The sequence below is a fragment of the Somniosus microcephalus genome, chromosome 21 (genome assembly GCF_052327205.1).
Source record: "Somniosus microcephalus isolate GS21.2 chromosome 21, FLI_Smic_1.0, whole genome shotgun sequence".
In the NCBI taxonomy this organism is placed as follows: Eukaryota; Metazoa; Chordata; class Chondrichthyes; order Squaliformes; family Somniosidae; genus Somniosus; species Somniosus microcephalus.
Window position 1 is genome coordinate 62921787 of NC_141007.1, and position 27066 is coordinate 62948852.

The following is a 27066-nucleotide window of genomic DNA, read 5'->3' on the forward strand; positions in this document are numbered from 1 at the left end:
GATGTAGCCCCGCCTCCATCGAGATGCAGCCAATCCACGCGATTTTAACTTGATTGACCTTGTTGAGCCCGCCCAGCGGGCTCAGCAGGCCAATTAAGGGCCACCCGGCAACAGGTGATGTCACAGATTGATATTTCATCTGTCAAGAGCTTTTGACAGATGAAATATCAGCGTTTCACAGCTGTTTGAAGCTGTCAAACACTGACAGTCTTACTTCTAACCTGAGTCCTTCTCCACAGACTCAGTTAGAAACCTCTCCTGCACAGAAAGCTGAAGGCTGTTACTTTTGACAGTTCGCAGCCATTCTGCTTTCTGTGCCGGTGAGATGAGGGACTCCCGGAACCTAAAGGAAGGAAGGCTGAAAAGGTAAGAAAAGATATGTAAAACTTATTTAATCACTTTAGACACACCAAACACACTTACCTTTGCACTCATGCACACATCACTCACCTGAACACCGACACCTCGACCTCTCCAAGTCCTTCAACCCAACGGCCCGCCTCCTCTAACTTGGCGTGGTTTGGAGCCATCGGGAATCCCACACTTCAACATCAAAAATAGGGATTAGGCTAAAAACTGCCTGTTAACTACCTGTTAACAGGCAGTTGATTGGCACCAATCCCTTCCCGCCTCGGGTAGGCGGGTCCCAGTGCGGGGTGGGTACCCGCCTCCTTTGAAACTGGCATGGAGGTGGGTTTGGGTGCGGGAAAGGGTCAGAACCCCTGATTTCAGGATTTTAACCCCCCACACGCCTCCAATCCCGACTCCACGGCACAATGAAAATCCTGCCCAAGTGATTTTGGGCATAATTCACCTACGTTTAAACTTCCCCAATCCCACCCAGATTGCGCTGATATTAGGAGTGTAAATGAGCTGAAGCTCTACCCCACTATCTCATCTTCATGTGCAACTAGTCTGAAATAACAACAGAAAATGCTGGAAAAACTCAGCAGGCCAGGCAACATCCGTGGAGAGAGAAACAGAGTCAACGTTTCGGGTCGAAACCCTTCGTCAGAACTGAGAGAAAAGGCAGGAAATGAAACAAAAGGCAGTTTGGGGGCTAGGAAATGGGGGAGGGGATGAAAGAAGAGACATTAAGAGATATTCAAGGTGAGACGAGATAGTAACAGGACAGGTAAAGAAACAGACAATGGCTCTAGATGAAGTGTGAAATGCGCTGGCAGAGTGAGAGACAGCTGCCATGTGGGAGAGAGAGAAAAAAGGAAAAGTCACAAACCAAAAGTGTGGATAAAAAATATAAAAATATAATAGGGGCCGAGGTTATGATCTGAAGTTGTTGAACTCGATATTGAGTCCGGAAGACGGTAAAGTGCCTAATCGGAAGATGAGGTGCTGTTCCTCGAGTTTACGGTGAGCTTCCGTGGAACAATGCAAAAGGCCAAGGACGGTGAGGTCTGAGTGGGAATGGAGCGGTGAATTGAAATGACAGGCGGCCAGAAGCTCGGGGTCACCCTTACGGACTGAACGGAGGTTACCCAATCAGCGTTTGGTCTCCCCAATGTAGAGGAGACCGAAGATGTTAACATTTAAAAATGAAAGTCACAATTTTTATTTTGTACACATTTCTTGCTCCTTCAGTGATTTCACCCTCCCTGGCACTCCTGTTGTTTAAGAGTTTTGTTCTACCACATCCAAAATAGTTGCACTGAATTCTCAAGGATTGTGGGATAGTTTGCTTTTTTGGCCAGAATTATTTCAAGGCTTTGAAAAGATATAAAATGAATTACAAAGCAAGCGTCCATTACAGGCAGCTCGTGTTATCATTCCCCGGTAGCTGTTGATACTCTCCACTTTCAGAAAATTGCAACAGTCCTTCACCTTTTTGCTACGTATGTACATGAAGGTGACGATATTTTCAGTGGGTCACTTCCACATCTATTGGCAGACAATCGACAGCAGCCTGCACTGCATTATCAACAATCGGTGATGCACGCCAACACCAATCATCTCTCTTGCTCCTGCAGTTTGTTGTCTGATTTGTGGAATGGATTGTTTTCATATGATTTGTGTTCTTGGTTCCAACTTATCTATTACATTTGCCACAACCTTCATGATATTGTCTGTCATGCACTCTGGAGCTTCATGTTCGACAGATAAGAAATCAAGAATTTCTGAATTGACCCCTTCCTGCAGTTCAAAATAATACACTTCAAGTGGCAGTAGATTATGCGCATATACAGTGGTTTCAAGCATCTAGTGATACTAATGTTTGTACCATTACATACCCCTGGCCAACTGTGCAGACCTCTACCATATTAGTAATTATCTCGGTCTGTGTAAAAGCTGAGTAAGCTTTGGTGGTAATATTTGCCGATAAGTTTGGATGCAGAATGCACAAACAAAAGCTCTGGTTGTTAGTTGTGGGTGACTGTGAGGCATACACTACAAATATTCCTTTGGTGGCGATCGACTGTAATTCTTCATGACCTGAACCTTTGTCTGCAAAGTAGATTCTCAACAATGCACTCAACCTCTTGACTGATCCACCCAATTTATCATTCTTTCTTCAGAAATAATCAGAGCACAACCTCAGCGATCAAATAGAAAGCTGAACTGCAGCACGCACAATAAACCTCACTTCTGAACTTCTGCTTTTTACTAAGAAATAGAACTCCCAGTTGTACTAAACACTAAATCCCATTTTAGCATTTTTACTGCAGTATTTAACCTTGTTGAGATTTCAAATTAAGTGACTAAAACAGCAAAAATGCTCAATTGACTGAAATTGACAAAGTTTTCAGAAAGAGGCATGGAACCTGCGCAAAATCAGAGAAAGACCAAACTTTTTTTAGTTGTTGTAAAATAATTTTAAACTTAAAGCTGGTGTTCCAGTAAATAGAGTTGCATAATAGCTGGAAAAGAATTCACCATGCTATTGATAATCCACTGTGGTTCTGGTTAGGCAGAATAAGTAAGCAACATTATATGGTAATGTAATATTAGTTTCAACTTAATTTAAAGGAACCTTTAAAAAAAAGTGCTAACTAATCTGTTGCAGACCAGTCAGGCCTCGCTCATTTTGTTGTAAGAATAGAACCACATTTTAATGTGCTCACTCTGAAAAGTAAACACCACTTTATAAATACATATAATATATTCATCGTCGCTGGGTCAAAATCCTGGAACTCCCTCCCTAACAGCACTGTGGGAGTACCTTCACCACACGGACTGCAGCGGTTCAAGAAGGCGGCTCACCACCACCTTCTCAAGGGCAACTAGGGATGGGCAATAAATGCTGGCCTTGTCAGCAACGCCCACATCCCAGGAACGAATAAAAATAAATAAACAATATTAAGAGAACAAAGTTCTTTTAAATATTAAGCAGTGGGTTTGCTGAGCTTTCATAGGTTCTTCTGTTGCATAAATCCTCTGTAACAAGTTTTGGTCCAGTATGCTGCTCTGGAAATAGGAATTCCTGAAAAGGAGAATTTTGGGTAAGTGCAGATCTTTGTGGGGGGAAAAAAATTAACTTTTTCTTGAGCAGAATCAGCTGACGACTTGTTTGTGACTCCTGCAGTACAAGACAGAATTCCTGTTAATGGTGCGGCAAAGCTGACCAAGAATAGCTCAGCAGCGCCACCAGCAGAAATCTAGTGATTCTGCAGCTATTTGAACAGAGTGCATTCAAATAAATTTATAAAAATTATCACATTTATTTTCCCAGTTTTTAAATCTATTTCTCTAGTTTTCTTCCCTTTCCTTTCCACTCATGAAAGTGGTGACTTGTACTGCGGCACAGTTCTACTTGTGGTAGCAGCGTTTCAATAGCTTGCCCAGGTAGTCATTCTAAATGTTTGAGGCTTGACAGTATATGAAAGGGATAACTGACTACAAAGCCATCGCATCCAAGCCTGATTCTGTCGCACCTGGTGTCCAAGTACATCCACTGAATACTGTTCAGGAGTGGAAGCCAAAGCCAATTTTCCTTTCCAGATCCTGGAGACACAGACGTCTACTGTAACCTGCCCTGGAAATGGTGCTATCAGAGCTACCTGGTCTTGAATAAGGACACTGTTAAATTGGGAGATAGGAATTTTCCTTTCTCGCTGAGGAAAAGGCTCTGAATGTTGGATCAAATGAACAAACCTCCGTCAAGAAATTTCTATCAGAGCTTCCCTAATGGCTCATTGAATTATTTAGGTGAGAAATGAGGCAGGAAGGTCGCAAGACCAATCCTTGGTCAGTGGTGGGCGAGCTGATTTCAACTGCGATGGTAGTAGAGATGCTACAATGGATTTTAATGCCCCTGCATTCGGGAGAAAATAATTGACCAGGATTCTGACTGTAAAATCTTTCAGAATGATCTGAGGGCACGATACGGTGATACATAAATGCAAGTTCCTTCTTTCTTTTCTTCTATATCCAGCGACCCCTGATGAAAGGGGAGGTTGGCTGAGGACAGGAATGGGTTCAGTTATGATGCTCCACAGTCAATTCCTACACTTACTGTCAAGGTTACAAGAATAATGGTGACTTGGGTGTGGTCGAGGACTAGAATACAAGGGGTTAGAAGTCACGCTGCAGCTATACAAAGCCCTGGTTAGACCACACCTGGAGTACTGTGCTCCGATCTGGGTACCACACCCTAGGAGGGATATATTCGCCTTGGAGGGAGTGCTGCATAGTTACCTGAATAATATCTGGACTCCAAGGGTTAAATTACGAGGAGAGATTACACAAACTAGGGTTGTATTCCCTGGAATTTAGAAGATTAAGGTGTGATTTGATCGACGTTTTCAAGATATTAAGGGGTACTGACAGGATAGATAGAGAGAAACTATTTCCGCTGGTTGGGGATTCAAGGACCAGGGGACATAGCCTAAAAATTAGAGCCAGACCTTTCAGGAGTGAAGTTCGAAAACATTTCTACACCCAAAGGGTGGTAGAAGTTTGGAACTCTCTTCTGCAAACAGCAGTTGATGCTAGATCAATTATTAATTTTAAATTTGAGATTGAGAGCTTTCTGTTAACCAAAGGTATTAAAAGATATTGGGCAAAGGTGGGTATATGGAGTTAGGTCACAGATCAGCCATGGTCTCATTGAATGGCGGAGCAGGCTCGAGGGGCTGAATGGCCTCGTCCTGTTCTTATGGTACTGAGAGTACCTGGCACAATGGAACTGAGCCCCAGTAAGGAATCATTGGGGGAAAAATTCAAAAATAAAAACAGAAAATGCTGGAGAAACTCAGCAGGTCAGGCAGCATCTGTGAAGAGAGAAACAGAGTTAACGTTTCAGGTCAATGACCTTTTGTCAAAATTCAGTTGGTTAGCGCCTCCAGTTAGCGCCTGGCGGGGGTGCTAACAAGGCGCTGATGCAGTAGCGCCGGGGCGAGGCGAATCCTGCGACGCACGTCAAATCCGGCCCCTCCATAGCGCCGCAGCTACGAGTTACTGCTGGGGAGCTCAGCGCCAGGCAGATTGCGATGTCAGTGAGTGTGCAACGCTCACTGGGAACCTGATCTTCATAATTCATCGTCACCCCCTGCCTTAGCGCCTCGCCCCAACATCGACAGGGAGAGGAGGCGTCAAGCAGGCGGACGCCGGCTTCAGGGGCGCTACTTAAAGGAATCATGAGTAATGAGTCGCAGCTCTCAGGTTAGTGGTGTTTCACTGCTTCCTTGTCAGTTTGACATCGTGCAAAAGTTTAATTCAATCATTTAAAGGTTGTTTAGTATCAGGAGTGTTGTGGCTACTAACAATTAGTTATATTTATTCTCACAACATATCAAAGTGCTACACTTGGTTACATTAATGGGGGCTGTACTAGCAGTCGGCCTCGCCCTCCTGGATCTACGGCAGAGGGAGCGGAGGCAGCGAGAAAGATTGGAACATGTGGCCAGAGGGAGGAGAAGGGCCATCAGGGCTCTCAACAGGAGGCCTTACCCTCCAAGGGTATTCCGAGAGCTCTTCTCCTACCTCCAATTAAGTGAGGAGCAGTGTGTTAGAAGGCTCCGTTTCAGCAAGGAGGTGGTCACTGAACTCTGCCACCTCCTGCAACAAGACCTCGAGCCTCAGATTAGGGCGATCACAGCTCTCTCATTGGCAGTCAAGGTCACCATCACCCTCAATTTCTTCACCAGTGGATCCTTCCAGTCTGCAACAGGAGATATAGCTAACATCTCGCAGTTCACCGTTCATCGCTGCATCCGGGAGGGCACAGAGGCTCTCGACAGTAGGAAAAGGAACTACATTTCCTTCCCCATCACCAGATAGTAGCAGGACGAACGTGCATGCGGGTTTGCCAGGATAGTGGGCTTCCCCATGTTGCAGGGCACTTAATGTGCAGTTGGTGTGCGACCACAGACAGCGAATCCTCAATGTGAATGCCTGTTATCCTGGCAGCAGCCACGATGTCTTCGTCCAGCACTCTTCCTTGCCACCACATCAAGCTCACGGCTGGCTGGTTGGAGACAAGGGCTATCCGCTCTCCACGTGGCTCCACAACCCCAGCACTCCTGCCCGGCACTCCTGTGATGACAGCCATGTCCTGTACTTGGCTGAGCGGGTGTCCCAATTTGTCGTGGTCTGCTGCATGCTCCACAACTTGGCCATCATGAGGGCCCAGCCCTTGCCATCGGGGATTGTGGGACCACCTCAAGAGGAGGAAGAGGGAGAGGAGGAGGAGGAGGAAGAGGAAGATGATGATGATGAGGAGGAGGAGGAACAGGAGCGAGGGAGGAGGCAGCCACTCAATCGGCCTTCCGGAAGGCCACATTCCCATCATTCCATCCCTGACACAGGCTATATCACAGCGCAAAGCTGAAATGAGAGACACCACAAAATAATCCAAACTGAATTAATAAATTTATCAATAATCAGTGAACACATATTTACAGCAACATTATTACCTATTCACCCATGTGCAATCCCTTTGTGCCTTTGCCTACTCTAGTGCTCCTACAAAGTGTTGGCCTCGTGGCTGCAGTATATAAGAACATAAGAAATAGGAGCTGGAGTAGGTCATTTGGCCCTTCAAACTGATCCGCCATTCAATAAGATCATGGCTGATCTTCTACCTCAACTCCACCTTCCCACACTATCCCCATATCCCTTAATTCCCTTAGTTCCCAAAAATTTATCGACCTCTGTCTTGAATATACTCAACACCTGAGCCTCTACAGCCCTCTGGGTAGGGAATTCCAAAGATTCACAGCCCTTTGAAGAAATTTCTCCTCATCTCAGTCCAAAATGGCCGACCCCTTATTCTGTGACTTATGTTCTTATGACCACTGTATATGCACAGAATCTATTGCCACTTGAAGTGTATTATTTTGAACTACAGGAAGGGGTCTAAACAGAAATCCTTGATTTCTTATCTGTTGAGCATGAAACTCCAGAATACAGAACAGAAAATATCATGAAGGTTATGGCAAATGTAATGGGTAAGTTGGAGCCAAGAACAAATCATATGATTGAAGGGGTAGACCACTTAGTAGAAAACAATCCATTCCGCAAATCAGACAACAAGCTGCAGGGGCAAGAGAGATGATTGGTGTTGGCGTGCATCACCGATTGTTGATAATGCAGTGCAGGCTGCTGTCGATTGTCTGCCAATAGATGTGGAAGTGACCCACTGAAAATATAGCCACCTTCCTGTACATACGTAGCAAAAAGGTGAAGAACTTTTGCAATTTTCTGAAAGTGAGAGTATCAACAGCTATCGGGGAATGATAACACGAGCTGCCTGTAATGGACGCCTGCTTTGTAATTCATTTTATATCTTTTCAAAGCCTTGAAAAAATTCTGGTGGAAGGCTGCTGAGTGTCCATGTGGGAGACTTCAGATGCCCTCGACCAGCTCTGGGCCAGGAAGGCCCAGCTATAGACTGCACTATCTCAGCATGGGCGGCTGCAGTCTGGGCTGACAGGATGACAGGCAGCAACAAGGACAATGGCGGAGTGCCAGTGGTGGGAGCAGGAATGCTGTCATCCTGAGAGAGGACAGCAGCTTCCTGCTCCACTGACCCACTGCCACTCCTTCGTGAAAGCCCCGGTCGACGGTGGTAGACCCAGCCACGATGGCAGCAGTTAGAGCTTGCGTGGCATCAAGCCGAGACTGCATGAGAGCAGTCTGAGGTTGAATGCCACCAATGCCACTGCATTACAGCACTAAGACGTTGCGTCGCTTCCGCCTGTGCTGCAATGGAAGCTGCCAGATTTCCCATTACACACGGCATCAGGTCTGGGTCACCATGGTCTCTCTGGGAGCCTACCATCCTTTGCAGACTGGAAATGATGGGCTCCATGCTCTGCGCAGAGCTCTGTGAAATGTTGGAGGCGGACTCCTCCATGCTCCTTACCATTGTGGAGAGGTTCTCGGGCACCCTTGCCATTGCACCTATCATCTCCGTGTGCATGGCCATCACCCTTCTTCTAAAGGCCTCCCCATCGAGGTCCTGTACAGCAGAACCCATGCACGAACTAGCCCTCCGAGGAGCTGGCTCCCAAGCTACCCTTTCCCCCTGGCCTTGCTGCAGCCCACTCATCCCTGGTGCATCACCCTGTGCAGATCCCGCTACTATACTAGCCTCTAAAGAACGCGTAGTGCCAGTATCTGAGCTGGTGCCTGCGGGTGAGACATGCAGTGACGCGGTGTGTTCTTCCTCCTCCTCTTCTCCCACCTCGCTCTCAACGGTGCCCTCAGGGACAGGCTCCTCAGGTACTTGCCCATTATCTGAAAGCATAAAGGCACAAGATTCAAGTTAAGGTGAAGGGAGGGGGCAGGAAGGGAGAAATGCATGCGTGATGCATGATTAGCTGGAAAATGCAAAACGCTTGTGGGGTGAGGGGGAAGCAGGATGTGAGAAGAAGGAGTAGGGATGAACCGTTGATGTCCCCAAGGGGGTCAACGTCGCCGGTGGCCACGGTGCCCACCGCCTGGTGCCCAATAATCTGCCGCACTTGAGTCTGCAGCTCAGACAGTGGTTGGGTGTCGGCTTGTCCCCCGCCTGTGCGCCCCTGCTCACTCCTGTTGTGAGCCACCTTGGCCTGCAAAAGAAAGGAAAGTGTGTGAGTGAGTGTGGAGCAAGGTGTTTGGGTGATGTGCCTGCCATAGTTGAATAACTGTGATTGTGTGCAAGGTGTGAGGTGTGGGTGTGAGTGTTGGTAGGTGGAGATTGTTGGTGGGTGAGTGCTAGGGATGTGGTGCTTTGGACAGTGTGTGCAGACTGTGGTTCAGATGGTGGTATGTAGCATTTGTTGAAGCATTCACTCACCCTGACCACCCGAGTGAGGTCGTTAAATTTCTTCCTGCACTGTGTGTGGATCCTGGGGACAACAGTGCTGCCCACGACATGCTGGGCTACCTCCGTCCACATGGTGCGGAAAACTTGCGGCGAGGGCCTCCTGCCACTTGCCGGGTAGAGCACCGTCCTCCGTCTTTCCACAGCAAACACCAATGCCGTCGATGCATGGTTGCAGAATCTGCGGGCTCTCTCCCTGGGGCGTGGATCTGCCATCATTACGGCTGCTTGAGTTGTCCGGCTCCTTCTCCTTGACCTGCTGCTGCTGCCTGAGACAGCTGCACAGCAGCAATGATGAGAATGAGTTTCCGCAGCATCAATGAACCTCCCCTTTAAGAATTGGAAAGAGCCTGTGGCAATGATGACTTGTGATTAGACTGCACCTGATATTGGTCAGTGCTTTGAGTTTAACACCACTGAGCTAGGCCATTAGTGCTTGATTTAGCGATCCCATCCTTTCTTTGTGCAATGAGACTGAATTTTGCGTGCAGTCTGAAGCATTAGCACCTGGTGCTAATTCTCAAACTTTTCTAAAGTTACCGCCCATTCCTGGGCTATAATGAATTTCTCCCCCATTGTCTTTAGAAGACGATGGGAGGTGAGAAAATTGGCAAGAAAAAGAGAAAAATGAAGCTTACACCAAAGCCAAATCTACTCATACCTGTGCATAGCTAGAACAGCTTTCATTTCTCTTCTGGTATATCACTGCAAGAGGTTTAGATTACCTGTCCTGGGCACTATTAGAAACGTCAAGATGCTTTTCTAATGTAAGTTTGTACCTGCAAAAATAGAACAAATCCTAGACTGGTTTTAAAGGTTAATGGAACCAGGCCCCTTCAATGCAGGTATACCTGTGCAGGTATTGAAGGATACTTTGAAAGCATTTCTGAAAACTGGCTGTTCTTCTCCTGGATCAATGATGGCGCAGAAGGCCAAGAAAACCTTCTCTTGCTAAGAATGTTTTACCTTGCACCATATGCAACTCCAAACAAAACACTTTTACATTTAAGTTGTCAAAATAAATATTACTTGTATCAGGCTTTTATATATGTTGTCTTAAATGTGTCCTTCTGTACCTGTTTCTTGTGGATGAAGAGAATTACTGTTATGCTTCCACTTGATAAACTTAAATTGTGTAACACATTTAAATGTTTGAGTATTGGGAATGAGATGATCAGATTGTCTTGACATTGGTGTATCTTAGGAGATTCTTGTTGAGCTCAGTTCAGTGGTAAGACTTAAGCAACCTAACCCGGAAGGTTGAACATCATCTGACCAACAGTCTTAAGTTTCTCATACCAAGTACACTATGAAGACGCATTTTCCTCTCTGGCATAATTGCTGGTGGGGTTAGCATGGGATGGGACTAATGCTATCTAACCTAGCATTGAATATTTTTGGTAGGCTCCTGCCATGTTGGGGGTAGGGCAGGAAATGCCTGCTGCTGCAGACATGAGATGTCAGCAACAGCTTAACAGGCCAGGTCGTTTTCGAAACATAAAACATGTTGGTGCCTTTGATAAATTTGCAAAATTTTGCCACTGTGGAACCTTTGATCAGTTGTTCCTGCATTAATTTCACTGACTGCTGTGGCCATTTCAATTTTTAAACACATTACGCATTGCCTAGCAATGCTGGAAACCTGTTGCATACAGGCATAAGTAATGTACAGCGTGCCAAGGCAGTAATGACGGAAAATGCAACAACACAACTTGCATTTATATAGCACCTTTAACGTGGTTAAACATCCCAAGGCACTTCACAGGTGCGTAATCAAACAAAATTTGACACCGAGCCTCATAAAGAGATATTAGGACAGGTGAGCAAAAGCTTGGTCAAAGAGGTAGGTTTTAAGGAGCGTCTTAAAGGAGGAAAGAGAGGTGGAGAGGTTTAGGGAGGGAATGCCAGAGCTTAGGCCCTAGGCAGCTGAAGGCACGGCCACCAATGGTGGAGTGATTAAAATCGGGGATGCACAAGTAGCCAGAATTGGAGGAGCGCAGAGATCTCGGTGGATTGTAGGGCTGAAGGAGGTTACAGAGATAGGGAGGGGTGAGGCCATGGAGGGATTTGAAAGCAAGGTTGAGAATTTTAATTGTCATTATCGCCTCATTTGCATATACCTGTTCATATTTGGGTGGGCACTTCCAACATCCAGCAGAAGTGATACTGGATAATTGTAACCCATACTAAAATAGTGAGTAATCCAGTTTAACAGAACCCTTCCACATTTTCTGCCCCATTACCACCACTAATCCGGAGGGAATTGACTAGAAATTCCTCCACTAAGACTCAAATTATTGCACCTGGGAACCAGAATGTGTGTTACATAAGCTCTGTTCCCCCCGTTAACACTATTCTCAAAGGTTGGATTTTGCTGACATTCATGATCATGCAAGCAAGGCATTAACAAATGATGGTGTAATCTGGTCTAGTTGAAACACAATGGCTGGATATAAAGCCCAGTGTAGCGGATGGAGCCACGGCACGGAGTTGCACAAATATAGTAGCAATGGGACGTAACTCTCCAGTCATGCTGCAGTAACTAGTGTTGCCATTATTTTAACATGTCTAATTATACTATAAAGAAAGACTTGCATTTCTATAGCGCCTTTCATAACCACCGGATGTCCCAAAGCACTTTACAGCCAATGAAGTACTTTTTAAAGTGTAGTCAACTGTTGTAATGTAGAAAACGTGGCAACCAATTTGCGCACAGCAAGCTCCCACAAACAGCAATGTGATAATGACCAGTTAATCTGTTTTTAGTGATGTGGATTGGGGGATAAATATTGGCCGGGACACCGGGGATAACTCCCCTGCTCTTCTTTGAAATAGTGCCAAACTAATGCAGAGCAATTGAGGAGTGGGGAGATAGTCTTAAGACGTTTTACCAGTTGCTGAGGGTGATTTGAGAGCAGTGCATTCTAAGTCTTCTGTTTTATTTATTTCCAGAAGTATAGGAGGACACAGGCAGTTTTGCTACAATGAAGTGTTGCAGCTACTGAAGCCATACTTATTTCAATCTGGTCCATGGTCCATCTCTGACTTTTCCCATCCCTTCCTCAACTTCTTCGTCTCCATCTCTGGGGACAGGTTATTGACCAATATTCACTACAAGCCCACTGACTCCCATAGCTACCTGGACTACACTTCCTCTCACCCCGCCTCCTGTAAGGACTCTATTCCATTCTCCCAGTTTCTCCATCTCCGCCGCATCCACACCAGTGCCTCCAACATGTCTTCCTTTTTCCTGACCAAGGATTCCCCTCTACCGTGGTTGACACAGCCCTCGACCGTGTCCATTCTATCTCCCGCACTTCTGCCCTTACCCCTGCCCCTCCCTCCCAGAACCACGAGAGGGTTCCCCTTGTCCTCACCTTTCACCCCACCAGCCTCCACATTCAACGGATCATATTCCGCCATTTCCGCCACCTCCAAAGTGATCCCACCACCAAACGCATCTTCCCCTCCCCTCCCCTTTCAGCATTCCGTAGGGACCGCTCCCTCCGAGACACCCTAGTCCACTCCTCTATCACCCCCCAGCACCCCTTCCCCTTTGCCTGGCACCTTCCCATGCAAGCGCAGGAGATGTAACACCTGCCCTTATACCTCCCCCATTCCCACTGTCCAGGGCCCCAAACAGCCCTTCCAGGTGAAACAGTGATTTATTTGTACTTCTTGTAATCTAGTATACTGTATTCGCTGCTCACGATGCGGTCTCCTCTACATTGGGGAGACCAAAGGCAGATTGGGTGACCGCTTTGCGGAACACCTCCGTTCAGTCCATAAGGGTGACCCCGAGCTTCCGGTCGCCTGTCATTTTAATTCACAGCCCCATTCCCACTCAGACCTCACCGTCCTTGGCCTCTTGCATTGTTCCACGGAAGCTCAACGTAAACTCGAGGAACAGCACCTCATCTTCCGATTAGGCACTTTACAGCCTTCCGGACTCAATATCGAGTTCAACAATTTCAGATCATAACCTCGGCCCCTATTACATTTTTACTTATATTTTTTATCCACACCTTTGTTTTGGTTCCCCCCCACTTTCCTTTTTTTTTCTCTCTCCCACATGGCAGCTGTCTCCCATTCTGCCAGCGCATTTCACACCTAATCTATAGCCGTCTTTTGTCTCCACTAGTCCTATCACCATCTCGTCTCATTTTGAATGCCTCTTAATGTCTCTTTTCTTTTGTTCTCTCCCAGCCTGGCCTCTTAATCTATTTCATTCCCTGTGGCTCTTTAGTCCTGATAAAGGGTTTTGACCCGAAACGTTGACTCTAATTTCTCTCCACGGATGCTGCCTGGCCTGCTGAGTTTTTCCAGCATTTTCTGTTGTTATTTCGGATTTCCAGCATCTGCAGTATTTTGCTATCGTACTTATTTCAATCTCCTCTGAAGACTAAACACATGATTGTGATTTGAAGTGTTACTATCCACATATATATATAATATATTAAAAGTTGCATATGCATACACTTCCTATTAGTACATTTACTTTCCATAACACTTCCTCTGTCACTGCTGAATGTTCCCACCTGGGATTGAATGTTCCTGTTTATTGCACTCAGCTGCCATTGAGTCCTCCTTGCTGCATCTCCAAGCAAGGTGGCGCTGTCGCGCTGCGCCGTTCCTTATACTGAGCTGCGATTGGATGATTCCACCCATGTGACTTGCTGGGGCCAGTTGCTTTGCCCAGCTGAATTTGTTTGTATTGATCAGAATCCTTACCTGTGCCTGCAATAGCAAGTCCTTGAAAAGTATAAGGTATTTTTCTAACTCCTACTACTCTGTTTACTTTTCCTAACCAAATGAATTCTGTTTGGGCAGAAACAGTGACTGAAAGTTGTGGAAACAAGTTTGTGAGATCGCCTGAGTTGGTGGCCAAAAGTGACATAAGTGGTTGTGCTGCAGGTACCGACAGGTTCACCCAATCTTCCTCTTCTGATTCACGTTCTCGCTGCTGGGCTCCCTCCGAACCTCTTTAACCTGTGAATATCAAATTAAATGAGGTCCTGACCACATGAGGCCAATGTGCAAATAAATAACTCATTTCATTCCAAACAAGAACACTGCAGATGCTGGGAAATCTGAAAACAGAAACTGAAGTCAGTCAGTCGATGTCTCAAGTATAAAACCCTCCTTCTAGCCCTGAAATGTCGACTAGCTAACCTGTTTCTCCGCAGGAGCTACCTGACATGCTGAGTATTTCCAGTTTTTACTATTTTTTACTAACTAATTCAATCTACCCGCTGAAAAGCAAATAAGTTGTTGTGCTGCAGTCACTTTGTTTACATTATTTTTTACCAATTCTATTTCTAATTGTTTGATTTTAGTCTGAACACTTGCTTTCTTTAATTCATGTGGATGCCTGGAAATATTTTTGTTTGTTAGTGATTGTAGAATTGATAATTGATTGTAGAATGAATACTGTCGATCTGCTAAATTGCTCCCTCTCTTGTCTTTGAAATTAAATTAATCACTGTCTCTCACCCATCACAGCACCAGTGCAGTCTCCTTTTCCATTCCCTCCAGTCAGAGGGGTGCAAATTTGAGAGTACATTGCAAACAACAATGTTAGGCATCATTGAGATCTGGTTTGATCATGTCAAACTTTACAGTGCCTTGTTAGTTTGAGCAAAGAGCGCCTATTACTCTTAGATTGTGGCAAGGACAAGCTAGGCTTCCCCCTGACATCCCCCCTGCCCCCCAACAACTCCAAGTCCCTTTCATTGGCTTCCTTCTGTGCTGTATGATTCATTCAGCCCATTGTGCTTGTGCCGGCTCTTTGATGGAGCTATCCAAACAGTCCCACTCCCCTGCTCTTTCCCCCTAGCCCTGCAAATCTTTCCTTTTCAAATATATATTCAAGTCCCTTTTGAAAGTTACTATTGAATCTTCTTTCAGGCAGTGCATTCCAGATCATAAGAACTCATTGCAGAAAAACAAAATTATCTTCTGGTTCTTTTTCCAATTCTCCTCAGTCTGTGTCCTCTGGTTAACAACCCTACTGCCAGTGGAAACAGATTCACCTTGTTTACTCCATCAAAACCCTTCATAATTTTGAATACTTCTGTTCAGTTTCCTCTTATCCTTCTCTGTTCTAAAGAGAACAATACCAGCTTTGCTAGTTTCTCCACATAACTGATGTCCCTCATCCCTGGTATCATAATAGTAAATCTCCTCTGCACCATCTCCAAGGCCTTGACCTCCACCACCCCTTCAGTCTCACCTCAAACACCAAAGGAATTCTTAGATTTCTTCATCTTTAAGATTGGGTTATCTACACAGCCGCCTCTGCTTCCTCCTCTCACCCCACCTCACCCAGTATTCCACCCACTCTAGCCCTGACTCCTAGTCTTCCTGCAGCTCCTCCCCCATCTTCCTCCTGTGCTCTCCAAACTCATCTTGTCCCTGAGACCTCCAACCTGCTCCATTGATCCCCTCCCTACACAACTCCTCTTCTCCCCAATGCTAGCTGACATCATCAATCTCCTTCAGTGCCATCTCTCTCTTCCCATCAAAACCACCGTCATTACCCCCTTCTCCAAAAAAAACACTCTTAATGCATCCATTATTGCCAACTACTGCCCTATTTCCAGTCTCCCAAAGATTCACAAAATTATTGTTGCCTCCCAGGTCCATTTTTCATCTCCTGTAATTCTCTGGTTGAACCCTGCCAGTATGACTTCCACCTTCTCAGCACTGAAATAGTCCTAGCCAATGCCATGAATGACATAATCTGTGACCGTAGGATGCTTGCATTAACTCTCCTCATCCTCTCCACACGGTTCTATATAGCTGACCATGCCATCCTCCTCCAATGCCTCTCCTTTCTGTTGGACTGGCCTTGCAAAATTCAACTCCTATCTATCTGAATGCAGCAGTGCATCTCCAGCATTTGCTTCCCTTCCCTCTCATGTACTGTCACTTCCGGGCTCCCATAGAGATCAATCTTTGGCTTTCTCATCTTTCTTATCTACTTGCTGCCACTTGGCAATGTAACCTATAGGCACGGTGATGATAATACCCAGTTTTACCTTTCCACCACTTCTCTGCACCCTGACTGCCTCCATGCTGTCACACTGCTTATCCAACATCAAATTCTGGATGACTTTCTAATTTTCTGCAGTTCAACATTGGGAAGATTGAAACTATTGTGTGTGGCACTTATCACAAACTCTTCTCATTCACCACTTACTGTATCCACCTGCTTGGCCACTCTCTCAGGCTGAACCAGACCACTCATCATTTTGGCATATGGTTGGACCCGGAGCTGAGCTTTAAACCTCACATCCTATCAATCACGAAGACTGCTTACTTCCACCTCCGCAACATCACCCACTTCTGCTTGTACTTAAACTCCTCCACGGCTAGGAACCTTCTACCTGTCTTTGTTGAGCAGCTTGGGACGTTTTACTACGTTAAAGCTGTTCTTTAAATGCAAGTCATTGTTATTGTCCAGATTTGACCTTTACAGCTCTCCTTGCTGACCTCCCACCCCCACACTCCATAAACTTCAACTTGTCCAACATTCTGCCACCCATACCCTGTTCCACATAAAGTGCTGCTCACCCATTACTGGTCTACACTGGTTCCCCATCTCCCCACACATTAAACTTAAAATCCTTGTCCTGATCTATAAATCCCTCCAACCTCACTCCATCTTATCTTTACAGTCTCCTCTAACTCCCTTCCTCTGACTGTGGCCTCTTGTGCATCTCTCTCCTCTCCTCCTCCTCCCTCCGCCACCCCTCCTCCCTCCGCCACCCCTCCTCCCTCCTCCACCATTAGTAGCAGAACTTTCAGCTGCCTTGTCCTACTCTCTGGAACTTCCACAGCAGTATCAGCTGTGGCTCAGTGGGTAGCACTCTCGCCTCTGAGTCAGAAGGTCACTCCAGAGACTTGAGAGCACAAAATCTAGGCTGATGCTCCAGTGCAGTACTGAGGGAGAGCTGCACTGTCGGAGGTGCCATTATTAGGTGGGCAGCACGGTGGCATAGTGGTTAGCACTGTTGCCTCACAGCGCCAGGGACCCGGGTTCGAATCCGGCCTCGGGTGACTGTCTGTGTGGAGTTTGCACATTCTCCCCGTGTTTGCGTGGGTTTCCTCCGGGTGCTCCGGTTTCCTCCCACAGTCCAAAGATGTGCGGGTTCGGTTGATTGGCTATGATAAATTGACCCTTAGTGTTAGGGGGATTAAATACGTGGGGTTACGGGGATAGGGTGGGATATGTGTTGGTGTAGGGGTTACGGGGATCGGGTGGGATATGTGTCGGTGCAGGCTCGATGGGCCGAAATGGCCTCTATCTGCACTGTGGGGTTTCTGTGATTCTGTGATAAACTCCTCAACCTTTCTTTCCATCTTGAAGAACCTTCTCGATCCTCATCTCTTTGACCAGGCTTTAAATCACCCTTCCTAATCTCTTTCTTCCTAGCTTGTCGTTCATTCCCTTACTACTTTTTGTGAAACATCCTGAGATTTTGGCTTGTGTTAAAGGCATTATAAAAATGTAGTGTGATTCTGTAGCATGCTTATTTCTGATGTGTGGCAGACTGATGGTTGGTGTTCGTCAGTGTGGAAATACTTTGCAGAAATGTTAGTCAGTAACCATTAGTTGTGAGTTGTACACATCGTTTGGGAGGTGTTTTTCTCTTATGTTTGCATAGTCAAGCAAAAAAACCACCTATAGTAATAAATATTCAACAATTTATTTTGTTACTCTTACTATGACATCAGTTGCCGGTTTATTTGTCTCTTGATTTAGGGAGTTATGTCATCATATTGTTGTGTTGTATCTAGATAAGACATGTTAAACCAGTACAAGGATTGACAAGTATATATTAACATGTCTTGTGCCTAGTGCATCTGTCCCATAAGAACACATCAAAAGAACAGGAAAAGAATATGAGCCCATCTCATCCAGATGTGGTACAGCCGTGTACTGTACACTATTGACACACCACCAACCTCACAATCTCCTGGAAGAGGCAAAGAAAACAGAGAAAAACCTCTGGCGATGCAGGAAAAATTCTGGGAAGTTTCTATCTGACTATCCCTAAATAATTCAAGCAAGCCTCCAGGAGACTGTGGTCATAGAGTTATACAGCACAGAAAGTGCCTCTACCACCCTTTCAGGCAGTGAGTTCCAGATTCCAACCACCCTCTGGATGAAAAAGTTTTTCCTCAAATCCCCTCTAAACGTCCTGCCCCTTACCTTGAAACTATGCCCCCTGGTTATTGACCCCTCTACTAAGGGGAAAAGTTCCTTTCTATCTACCCTATCTATGCCCCTCATAATTTTGTACACCTCAAATCAGGTCCCCCCTCAGCCTTCTCTGCTCTAAGGAAAACTTCTCTGCTCTTAGTTCTCATAAACCCAGCTCAGTAGCAACTGACCTTCTATAACTGGAAATGCCCTCTTCTGTCAAGTAGTTGTCAAGCCCCTTTTTGACAGACTGTCGTCAATCTATACCCACGTTCCAGAAGGCAATGACTCCCTGAGAAAATGAATACTTCCTGGCATCTAACTCATCACTTTGCCTAATGATTTTGTATGCACACCCTCAAATGCGAGATTTTGCATTGTTAAGGTTCCAAAACTATTTTTAAATCATTGGCCTGGAACCTGAAATGTATAAGCAATTTTATAACAATGTCCTCTGTCTGACCCCAGCACTTTAATAAGCTGTAATTAGATGGATTTAGAGCAGTGCTTTTAAAGTCACAGGCCATGTTAGCAGTGAAACATCACCGTGCTCCAGATACAAGATGACCCATGAGAAACCTGAGATTCACTGAAACTCATCAAACTATTTTTTGTTTCAACGACAGCAACTTGCATTTATATTGCACCTATAACGTAGTAAAATTGTCCCAAGGCACTTCACAGTTGCGTTATCAAACAAAATTTGACACCGAGTCACATAAGGAGATGTTAGGACAGGTGACCAAAAGCTTGGTCAAAGAGGAAGGTTTTAAGGAGAGGGGCAGAGAGGTATAGGGAGGGAATTCCAGAGCTTAGGGCCTAGGATTTTGAAGGCACCATCACCAATGGTGGAGCGATGAAAATCAGGGATGCGTGAGAGGCTGGAAGTGAATTTGTGCAGGTCTTGGAGGGTTGTAGGGCTGGAGGCCATGGAGGGATTTAAAACAATGAACAAACATGGCGTAAATCTCATTGAAATACTGTGTCGCTTGTATATGAAATAATTAAAATGACACATGGCTGCTCTTCTCCAAATAGGAAAATGTTGTCCAAACTTTCTACAGTAAGTACATTTTTTTATTCATTCACAGGATGTGGGGGTCGCTGGCATTTATTGCCCATTAATAATTGCCCTTAGCTGAGTGGCTCGCTATTTCAGAGGGCAATTAAGAGTTGCTGTGGGTCTGGAGTCGCATATAGACCTGGCACAGACTCAATGGCCTCCTTCTGTGCTGTTATAACTCTATGACCAGGTAAGGACAGCAGATTTCCTTCCCTGGGGTTTTTACGATATGAGCTTTTTATTCCAGATTTATTTAACTGAATTTAAATTCCCCAGCTGCCCTGGTGGGATTTTAACTCATCTCTCCGAATCATTAGTATGATAGCAAAATACTGCGGATGCTGGAAATCTGAAACAACAACAGAAAAAGCTGGAAAAACTCAGCAGGCCAGGCAACATCAGCGGAGAGAGAAATAGAGTCAGCTAGTCGGTTTCATTTCCTGTGCTTTTTCAGTCCTGACGAAGGGTTTCGACCTGAAACGTTGACTCTATTTCTCTCTCCACGGATGTTGCCTGGCCTGCTGAGTTTTTCCAGCTTTTTCTGTTGTTGTCTCCGAATCATTAGTCCAGGCCTCTGGATTACCAGTCTAGTAACATTTTTAAAGAACGAATATAATGAGAATCGTTTCACAAACTCTGTTGTTGGGGGAGGGGAGAGAAAAGCCGTGCAATATTTCCTCATGTTGATGTACATTCAAGTGTTTTGATACAACTTCAGTTATATCTTTAAACTTTGTGTCTCTAAACAAGTTTGCTAAACACTTTTTCGCCCAGCTCGCAGCACTTGAACCCCTGACTTTACAACCCCCAGCCCCCACACATCCGACTTCCAAATTATTTTTCCTATATAATATTGAACGGCGTTATGGCAACTAAACGTGCCTGTCGCCACCAGGACGATCAAATGCTTTCTTTCTCAAGACGCACGCGTGCCCATTCACTAGACATGTCAGCCCATCAATCATTGCTGTTTACTGCTCGCTTTCCCGGATGTGCAGTGCTGCTCAGCGCCGAGGTCCATGTTGTGACACAGATCTGCAGTGCTCAGTGGCTCCACGTTTGTTCTGTTCAGGTAATGCTGATTTGCTTCCTTTTCTTTAAGACAGCGGATTTTGCCCTCTGTCTGTGTGTGTGTGTTTGGGGCTAGTTGTCAGTGGAGGTTGCAAGGTGCTGCTACCGCCGGGCTGTAGCGGAATGTTGCACAATGTCACTGGCAATGGCTACATGCAGCCAGCTCGAGGCTGCTCCCCCCCACCCCCGCCGGCCGCTAGTCCCGCCCCACGCCGGCGCTGATTGGCGCAGCTTGCCGCCAAGGCAGTCGAAGTGGGCGGAGGCTGAGGCGGCCTCGGCGTGCGATTGGTCAAGCGCGCTGTCGATTAAAGAGACGCAAGGAGGGAGCGCTGCGAAGAAGCTGCTACAAAGTGTCCGTCGCCCCGGCGAAGGAAGTCAGGTCAGAATTGGTGCATTGTGATATACCGCATCGCACGGCGCGCCGGCACATCCAATATCTGTATATTTCTCGCTGTATTTTTATATATTATATATATATTTTTTTAATGTGGTTGTAGTTGTCGCAGGGCAGTTTGTGAAGAGCTTTGACCGTGACTTTCACACTTGGCTGGCTCCTGCTGTGTTTGAGGGGGGTTTAAACACGTGCTGGGTTGCTGCATGCTGGAGTCAAAGCTGCGCTTTTACAGCGAATATACAAGTCGTCATCGCGCGTTACTAATCGAAAGTCAGTCCCTGGACCCTCATACACTGTCCTGCAGGATTGGTACTCGTCAGCACTGGGTTTTAGTGGTTAGGCAGTCGTCTGGAGGCGATAAAACAATATTTACACAGTTTTTTTTAAATGGCTGAGGCATTCTTTTGAAGACAGCGAGAAACTGCAGGCCGTGTGGCCACTGTACAACATTTCTGAAACGATTAAGTTTTTTTCATGTAGCAAACACGTATAGAAGTAAACCTTAGCTTAAAACCTGTGTACTACGTTTGGAAACATTGGTTGGTTGATCATGTTTACTTGTTCAATCTTGCCTTGTAACAGTCAAGATGGGATTAAAAAGACGGCGTTCGATTGATTTTTAAGGGTATCGGCCAACAAATCCCTACCACCCTCCTTCAGCTAGATAAAGTCATTTGGAAAAAAAGTAGCAGTCAGCTTGGCCCAGTTGATAGCACACTTGTGTAATGAGTCAGAAGTTTGTGGGTTTAAGTACCACACCAGGCCTTGAGTTAACACTTTAGTGCAGTACTGAGGGAGTTAATGTTGGAGGTGCCATCCTTTACATGAGCTGTTCAGCTCAGGCCCTGCTAGCCTGTTAAGTTAGGCATGAAAGATCCCATTCCATTATTTGAAGAATAGCTGTGTCCTGGCCACTATTGTACCCTCAATCAGCACTGCTAAAATGGATTAACTGAGCATTCATCTCATTTGGGATCTTCCTGTGTTAAAAAGGCAGCTATATTTGTCCAAACAGCAACCTGTTACTACACTTCAAAGTAATTAATTGTAATGTGAAGTGCTTTGGTGTTAAGGTGTTATAATTTAATGTAGTTTTACCACTGCTAAATAAGGAAGATGATTGTTACTTAAATTGTGTGAATCTTTAGAGTAGATGGAACGGTGGCATAGTGGTCACAGCGCCAGAGACCCGGGTTCGAATCCGGCCTTGGGTGACTGTGTGGAGTTTGCACATTCTCCCCGTGTTTGCGTGGGTTTTCTCCGGGTGCTCCGGTTTCCTCCCACAGTCCAAAGATGTGCGGGTTAGGTTGATTGGCTATGATAAATTGACCCTTAGTGTTAGGGGGATTAAATACGCGGGGTTACGGGGATAGGGTGGGATATGTGTTGGTGTAGGGGTTACGGGGATCGGGTGGTATATGTGTCGGTGCAGGCTCGATGGGCCGAAATGGCCTCTATCTGCACTGTGGGGTTTCTGTGATTTGTAATTCAACGTTTTTACCTCTGCTAAAAGGCCGGGGTAAGAACTGGGGACAAACGAGCTGTTTACTTGGTACAGAAGATTTGACCACAAGCCGTGAAATACCAACAAACTATTTGTTCCTGCCAGGTCGGTCTTTAAAAATTTTTTTTCAGTTATTAGGCTGTGCTGAATAAAATGGCACGGGGAGGAGAGCGTGTATGTTGGAAATTGATTGCGTTAAGCCCTCCTGTGACCCCCGTGTGTATCGGTGGGTAAATGCACCACTTGGTATAATACTAAGCCAGGAAGGTTCCACGTTCCAGCCCTGGTCTGTACTGAATTAACTAATTGCAGCCAGGGTGATAGTAAGGCTCCATTCTTGGCCTCTATGCTGTGTGAAGAAGGGTAGAATGGCTATGACTTCTACTTCAGTTAGCTGTCCTGCAGTCTTTGCTGAAAGTGTGTGTCAAGCTGAACGGTGACAGTCTCCTGTGATGGTGTTGAAGCTAACCCACAAAGGTAAACAACTGAGTGGCTGTTTCCTTGTACTTGTCACGAACCATTGCCTTCAGGGGAGATGGGGTAAGGGGACAAAAGAAAATCCATTGCATTCATGAATGCATTTTTGGGAGGGGGAGGTGGGAACCTGTGGTGGCTGTATGTATTTTTTTGCATTTGTGTATGTTTATTGATGAGAAATAATTGTTTGGAGAGCTTTTTACCCTTGAAGTGGCAGCCAAGTGCTGAACTTCCCCCTAAATAAATGGGAATGGTTACGCCTAGGCATTGGGTGTTGAATAGGATGAAGGGGAAGGGACTGAATATGTTGTCATGAGGCATGTATTGTATGGCTTGCGTCATATCCCATGCACTTATCCCCAGTTGTCATCATTTTTTCCTCTACAAAGGTCTTCATTATTCATGCTTCTGAACCGAGTTGTAAATGGTATCTTAGTGCAATGGGATCTTTATCACGATTTGAAGAATAGCAGGGAGTTCTGTGTGTCCTGGCCAAATGAATGTAAGGCTGAAAAATACAAGATGACTAATATAATTTTAAAAATGGAATGCAGCAAGTCATCAAATTCAATTGTTTTATACTGTTGTCATTCCATTGTTCCTCAATCCTTACTGTAATGGGAATGTACTATCTTAAAATAAGTGGGATCAACTATTTAAAGCTGTCTTCAGGAGCTGTTCAGTCTAATCCAAAGATATGGTTTGGATTACTTTCTATGCAGTTTCATTTTTAGTTATATCTGTGCTTTGCACAGTACCCAGCTGAGTAGGCAGGCAGGCAACCTGTTCGGAAGCCTCTGCCAGTGCCTCTTTGTAACTGGTTGCCAGAGGGTGCACAAGACTGACCCAGGATGAATCTTCCTCTGTAGATAAGTGCCTTACTCACTGACAGTTCGGAGGGCAACGGTACATATCAGCCAATACCTGGCCACTTGCCGTGCATTGCAATGTTGACACACAGCACCGTATGTAATGTACCTCCTTTATTCAAGATGGAGTTCAAATGAAATCGGCTTATATCAGAGGTTATGGTGTGGAGTGATGTGCTCGTGCAGTGTTTTTAAATAAAGTATCTCTTAAGTTTGTTTATCATAACCGTGATCACTGCCTGTCTGATTTTACACAACCTAAAATGTTTGGTGTATATTTGTACTGAAGTCTTCAATTCAGTGGTTTGATTTTTAAAGAAGGAATTTTCATAATTTCCAAGATGATATGAAAGACATTGAATGAATTGTTGAGTCTTGTTTTGATGTGCACTCTATGTTTCAGGGAAAAGAAAGTGTTTTTAATGCATCGATTTCAAATTCCTCATTTACAAATCCCTTCATGGCATCACCTTGCCCCTATCTCTGTTATCACTTTCACCCTTCTGCCCTGTCTCAAACCCTTTGTTCATTCAGCTTTGGCCTCCATCCCCCTTCAGTGGCGCAGAGTTTTCAGCTGTCTTGGGCTTCCTCTCTCCCTGGTGTTAAACAAGTTCGTGCCTTGGTCACCTCTCCTTAATCCTCAACTGATGGTCTGTGCTCGTTTTTATCCTTGGGACATTGTTCTACATGAAAGGCATTATATAAATGCAAGTTGTTTGATGTTTGGATTGGCTGTTTTGTCACAAACGTTGAAAAGCATATTAAAATTTTTAGTAAGCAAATGATCAAGAAGCTCTGAAAATAGTCGACAGTTTGTGAAAGGCTGAGGACGAGAAGGGGATGTGCGCAGCTCAAGTTGTTTCTCCAGTTGTCGAGTATTATTTACCTGGTCCCTGAGCAGGTGAATTTGACTTCTCATTTGCTTCATCCTTCATCATCTTGGCTCCTGGGGTCTCCCCTATCCCAGTGGATTCTGCTGTAAATTGTAATTGTGCCTTGTGTGTACTTTTTCTGGCTCCAACATTCTCTCCAGGCAGTTGCACTATTTTTATGTGCTCTCTAGCTCACATGTGTTTGGACCTGTAAACAACAGGCGTTGGAAACCTTCAGGTGACAACTCCAGACCTCACCGGTAACCTAAAGTCTCAGTTCAGAATACATTTAGAAACCAGCTGAGCCTCTGTCTGTTTCGAACATTGTCTGAATCTCTTGATTGCATTCCTGTCACCTTGTTCTCCCCGGTGAGTGTCCTTCTACATGTGATAAAATAACGAATCTTGTCTGTACTACTTGGATATGTGAAAGTGGTTACTTGAACTCACAAGAGGTAGTTTGAATAGGTCAGGCTAGGCTGTGATTGAGTAGTCTGCCACCATTCACTTTCAACGCTCACTAATACTGGGTGCTCGGACAAGGTGCAATCCCTGCCGCTTAGAACAGGCGCGTTTAGTGTCAACACAATTTGCAAACCATCAGGACTGTTCAGCACTGGATCCGTTTAATAGGTGGTCAGACTGTGATGGGAGCGGACGGAAGGTGCCTGTCGGAGGGTGAGTTAAACGGAGCCCGAATCTGGAGCAAACAGCAACACTAGTTGTCGTCATCCCAATAACCTCCCATTTCAATTGAAGTCTCCTTTCAAGAACTCTTGCATGTTGGTCACTAATAGTTTATTCGGCACGGTAACTGCTTCTCCAGACACAATTAACGTCACTCGATCAGACTCTTAATTTTCAAATCTGTCCAGCTCAGCAGTGGCAGGAGTTCTAGAGGTCACGGGATGTTAGGATTAATGAAAGGTATTCGCACTTTAACGGGGTGTGACCAGCTACTTGAATTGCCTGGAATAGCTGGTGGGCTTAATACGGTTTAAGCGGCGCCTGTGTAATTGACGCCAATGGTAATGGGAAATGGTTCGCTCCATTTGCCCAATATAGGTGGCTGCACGGGATAAACAAGGATGGTGTAAGGGGTGGGGACTGCACTGGAGGTAACCAGTATCCATGGAGCTTATAGTCTGTCGAGGACTGACTGCAGGAGAGAAAGGAAGAGAAGAGAACACGGGTAGAGGGAGAAACATCTTGGCGTGGAAATTGATGTGAACTTTGATTATGGAGTTTGATGCAGTTAAGTTTCCTCCTTTTCAGTCTGTGGTCCCATAATGTTTGAGTGGTCTCTGCAGCCATGAAAATGTTATTGCAAGCACAATGAAGACTAGAGGGTTCATCTTTCTCCACCTACGCACAGAAGAACTGGAGAGTGCTGCAGAATATCTGCTGATCTGAGGTCCCACAATCACTTAGAAATAAGGTCCTTGTGTACCTTTTCCCAGCTGGCATAACTGGAGCAATGGTTTTGCTGATGCCATTCAGTGAATTGCTTGCACAGTGGAGGCTACAAGTGAGAATAACAGAAAATGCTGGAAATGCAGAGCAGGTCAGTGACCACCTCTATCTCTGATGTCCTCATACCCAGCAAAACTATCACTGTTACCCACTTCTGTTTTCCCTGGTACAGTCAAGGCTATCCATGCAGATCCATCTTCCCCTTCTCCTTGGACCCAGTGTAACACCCACTCTGGTCGTGAACGCCCATCTTTCTGCAGCTTTTCCCCCATTCACTCACTTCCCCCAGCCTCCATAAACTCATCTGATCTAGGAGATACAGTTCCTGCTCCTTTTATCTCCACCCCAATCAGCGTCTCGCCACACAACTCCCCTTACTGGTTCTTATGCTAGCTGGTTCCCTATTCCCCAGAACTGTGTCTCACCCCTTCAAAACCCACCCTCGACCCATCTATCCTTCTCCTCACTACCCCACCTCCAACATCTCATCCCTTTCTCGTAGCCTCTCATTTCCATTGTCATTTTTCTATAACTCCCTGTTTGAATCTAGTCCAGCCTTCAGTGATTTTTTTTTTAAATGCTGAATTGGCCGTATCTGAAGTCACCATGGACATGCTCTGTGAATGTGACCATGGCATTTTATCTCTCCTCGTGGTTCTTCAACTTAACTGCAGTGGGACTGCTCTTGCGTGGTTCTATTTCTACCTATTCAAACACAAACAGGACATCTCCAGCAATGGCTTCTCTGAACACTTGCCTCGGAGTCCCCTAAGGATCTATACTCTGCCCCTTCCTCTTCCACCTCTACATATACCCCTTCAACAGTATCATCTGTAGATGCAAGGTTAGCATCCACATGTACACAGATGACAC

General features: G+C 45.5%; 1 protein-coding gene across 5 annotated transcripts in view; it reads left to right on the forward strand.

The window, feature by feature from the left end:
- Positions 1-19591: 19591 nt before the first annotated feature.
- Positions 19592-27066, forward strand: part of usp36 (ubiquitin specific peptidase 36) — an 85073-nt gene continuing 77598 nt past the window's right edge. Inside the window, exon 1 of one of the 5 annotated variants that reach the window (XM_085963761.1) lies at positions 19592-19723. The gene's annotated coding sequence lies outside the window, so the exon portion shown is untranslated. Of the gene's footprint in view, positions 19724-20513; positions 20606-20885; positions 20984-27066 lie in introns of those variants that run through there. The other 4 variants (XM_085963759.1, XR_015073146.1, XR_015073145.1 and 1 more) reach the window with 4 other exon arrangements.